Below are 4,822 nucleotides of genomic sequence, written 5' to 3'. Positions count from 1 at the left end.
ACTGGTTTAGAACCAGTTTCATATGTGACAAAGCAGTTTGGTTCAATTTTCAAACCATTTAAAATGGTTTAGTGCAGTTTCAGTTCATTTTATAGAAAAATTGAACCATGCACACCCCTATATGCAACAGAAAAGCCATCTCCCACAGAATTTGAGCTGGAGAAGTATCGGAAATCAGGTCCTGATGGAGCTATTCATGTATCTGTCAAAACACAACAGGGACTAAATGAGGTCAGGCAAATCTGTTTCAAGATTTCATATTTCATGGTTCGGGTTATATAAGAGTAAAGCCACGACAGTGTCTAGCAAGTAACATTTTTGTCGATGAAAATGGGTAGATCTTCTTGAATAGGAATTGGCACTAAATTAACTACTAAGATTCATTGCTTTTACTGTGTAGCTGAAGAAAGAAATGCATGAGCTTCTTCTTTGCCTGCAGATGGCGAAGATAAAACATACAATGGAACAACCAAGAGAAGTGAAAGGTACCACTCAAAGCGTAACAGCAAATTTGTGAAGAAACTCGCAGCTAAAATAGAGGAAGTTGAAGTCTTCATAAAGCCTGTAAATCTTTGTAAAATATGTTAGGCACCATCTATGCCGCACCTCCATACTCGAAAACCAGCAAAAGCTTCATTACAGGCTCCTCTAACTGTAGCTGATTCCAAGAATACTTGGTTGTTTAAACCAAGAATACAGCTTCACCATCTGGATATCTTCCTGGCTTGGAGCAGACCCTCCAACTTTGCTGCATGCAGCTAGGTGCTCTTTTCCTGAAGTGTCTTGATTGCTCAAATTATTGAACGGAATCTCATTGTCCCACTTTCTGAACTCATCTTCCCAATCCCAAGTTAGCAGTAAGCTATTAAGAGCAATACTCATGGGATGGCAATCTGGAAACACTTCCAAGTATGTCTGAAGGAACACGATGGTCAACCGTGTCTTTCCAGTCCCTGGAGCATGAGAAATGATGCATCCACCCGTGTTGTTCGAGTCACAACTCTTCAATTTAGGAAACTCCATGGTTTCTGCCAAATTTTTCCAAAGGAATTCAAAACCTTCAAGCTGATGAGCATACAGGTTTTGCTTAGTATCTGCTGGAATCAGGTCCCAAACTGTGCCTTCCTTGTTACAGTAACCACCTTCTCGGACACCGAATGCATCATCAAACCATAAGCCATTAGGCCCATCAGATAGCAGCTTCTTTCTTGATCCTTCTCTTGGATACTCACTCACCTGCATTATGTACAACAGAAGCATGCAAACAAGCTCATCCCATAGTTCAAATCAACACAAGGCATCAATTAACAAAATTAAGCATTGATTATTGGATGAAGTGAGTATTATAGTTCAAGAGATAATAGTTCACATCAACCTTGATATCCTAGTTCATCAATGAAGTCTACTTACAAAGGGTACCGGCATGCCTTTTATGTCTATGACCATCCAATGATAGAGTATGCAATATATTCCAATCTCTTCATCATAGAAAATCTTGTGCTTACAATGGGTTGCTGGAGCCTTTGTATTCTGTTGCGTTTCGACAATCTCAACACAGCCAACTTGTAGTTCATAACATAAATTATGATATATATCTTTTAGAACGTCAAAGATCAAAAGAAACGTATGACCGTAATATATTTTAATTACAATGTAAATGGCTATTTAGTGAATGGCCTTCATCAATTTATAAAGGTATCAGGCCTAAGGCTATGAGATGAGAAATCAGAGAGAATGAAAATATGATCAATGAGATTGTGATCTTAATTGTTTTCTTACACTGCAGTATATGATTGATATATAGACTAACTATCATAACTAATAGTGCCACACCAGCTCTTACTCCTAACACGACTCGTTACTAGTTACATCAACTCTTTGAACATTTAACAACTCACCAAAATTTCAGAAAATTAATCAATCATTGAAAATAATACAATGCGTCTACCACTATTGTTGCACATAAAAACACAACATTCAATATTATTATAAGTTAGACATTTTATTTAGTGTTTCAGCAAACGAAAGATGACTTACCAAGGAGTCAACTTCACCTAGTCTGAGCAAAGCATCCATTTCTTCCCACAACATATACCTCTCCTTCTTAGATTCAGTTTTTTCAATTGGCACTTTCTTTGGAACAAAAAATTTTCTCTGAACATTGAGAGCTGGTTCCTTTGAGATTGTATCTTGCTTATGAACATTATCTGGATAATGCTTAATCCGAAAGCATTCAGCAAGAAGTTCAATCAACGGTGCCTCCTTTGGCCTAGATGGATTTGTTGTCACTCTATGTTGCTCCCTCTCTTTGTAACTACTTTCGCAATCCGCCCCGGCCTTATGCTTCCCTTCAGCCTCTCCTTCCTTCTTGTTCTCCCTCTTTCCCTCTGCACTCCCCATTCTTTCATCATTCATCGGCACTCTTTCATCGATCACACTTTCACGACCCTTATGTTTTACCGGTTTCTTTTCATGCTCCTCAGGTGGGGATGGACGCGAACGCTTTTGGGAAGAGGCTTCAATATCAGCACCAACATTTTTTCCTGTTCTTTCCACTCTCTTCCGTGCTCTATTCCCCGCTGGCATTGGTTTCTTTGCCACCTTGTTTCCTTTGTCTTCGTTCTTCTTTGAAGAACAACCCTCCACTGGTTTTTTAGCTACATTATTTTCCTTATCTTCATTCTTTTCTGAAGAACAACCCTCCACTGGTTTCATAGCTACATTCTCTTCCTTATCTTCATTCTTTTTTGAAGAACAAACCTCCACTGGTTTCTTGGCTACATTCTTTTCCTTATCTTCATTCTTTTCTGAAGAACAACCCTCCATATTGCGTTTTCCAAAGAGAACACTAGCACAATCTGCATCCTTTGGTAGCATTTTCTCTTGCTGATGATCAAACACATTATTCTCAGTTGAGGATGAATTGTTCTTATTCTCACCATTCTTCTTGCGAATTCCAGAGCATTCAGTTTCCACAATCACCTCGTCGCAGCTCAAAACTTTATTGCTATGAGACTCAAAAGTTGGCTCTCTTCTCTTCTTCTCCTTCTTCCTCCTCTTACATCTCCTCTTCTCCTTTTCCTCCTCTTCATCCTCATCATCAAAAGAACTTGAACCACTATCATCACTGCCTGAAGATGAAGTTGATGCTGAAGCTCAACCTTCTCCCTCATCCTCTGACTCACTTGAAAGCCCAAATTCCAGTCTAAACTTCTTCCACGGCCCTCATCACTGTTATCAGTGCCTTCATCACTACTACTATCACTCAAACCAATGATTATAGGATCGTTGGCAGAAGTTCCAGTACCATCAATAGGAAACACGTTTCTTTCTTGAACTTCTTCCTTCTTCTCTTCATTAACATACCCATGATGAAGTTTGGACTAGGATTTTGGGCTTTCAAGTGAGTCAGAGGATGATCAATAGTAAACACGTTTCGGGATCCAGATCCAATCGGTGACGGAATCAAAGACCTCTCTTTCTTCTTGCTTCTTGTTCTGCTAGCAACACCACTAACGATCACCATGCTGAACCAAAAAGAAGCCTTTTTTTTCGTTAATTTTTCTTCTTTCTTCCTGCTCCTTCTCACCTTCCGCAGAAAAACGTTTTTTTTAGAACAGCTTAGGGAGGAAGGAACGTGGAAAAAAAAAGAAAGAAAAAATAAGAAAGAGTAGGTTGCAGAAGACAGGCAATGGCAAAGCTATGAAGTCTCTGCCTTGGTTGTCTACTATGTGTTAATGTAAAAGGTGCCAAAGAGAGAAAGCAAATCTGTAATGGATTTTCCAAATATGGTAACTTGGTAAGTAAGAGTCAGAGTAAACTTGACAGTAGTCTTAAAAAATCTCGGTTTTTATTTTGTTTCCCGCCAAATGCAAATCGTACTAATAAAAAGGGACTCTCTTTCCAAATTTTTTTTATATTTGATAAGCTTGGCATGTATGAATTAAAATAGTGATATATCTTTAATATTGTAATTTTTAGTTTTTTTCGAAAGTATGGAAGATACACAAATAGGAGGGTCCGATTTTTATACTTTAAATTTTTTAATTTTTTTTAACAGAAATCCCTCCGTCCGATTTCTGTACTATCACAATTTCTTCAGTCCGATTTCACAAATTTCTTAGTCCAATTTATGTATCCTCATAAATCGGACGGTCCAATTTTTGTTTATCTAATTAAACGGTCCCATATTTAAGAATAACACCTATCAACCTACATTTTGAAAAAACACAGTTACTACTCCAATATCAAAAACAAAATTTTCTGTGACCTCTGTAGCGACTCTCGGTTTTAAAAATATAAATATAAATACGTTATAATTTATTTTATAAATTAAAGTTTTCTATACTTAAAAATTATTTTATTATCGAGTTCGATATCTACCGATATAAATAAATATAGGTACTTTTTATTTGAGTTTAGCTTTGCTAATATTTCACCAAATACTTTTTACCCGTAAATTACTAATGTCATTTAGATTAATAACTCATATATTATTAACTTTATATATAAATTATTATTATAATTATATTATTATTATTATCATTATTATTATTATTATTATTATTATTATTAATCATAAAGCACGGAAACAAAAGACCGCGTTGATTATGCATTACGATTATATATATATGTATATTATTATTATTATTATTATTATTATTATTATTATTATTATTATTATGATGCATGTGCGTATATATATATATATATATATATATATATATATATATATATATATAAAAGGCAGCCATTTATTTAATGGAAAGCCATTACATACGCATACATATATATATAATATTTAGTTATGAGTATCATTAGT

This window comes from Arachis hypogaea, chromosome 8 (assembly GCF_003086295.3).
Source record: "Arachis hypogaea cultivar Tifrunner chromosome 8, arahy.Tifrunner.gnm2.J5K5, whole genome shotgun sequence".
NCBI lineage: Eukaryota > Viridiplantae > Streptophyta > Magnoliopsida > Fabales > Fabaceae > Arachis > Arachis hypogaea.
Note: the sequence above shows the minus strand (reverse complement) of the source record.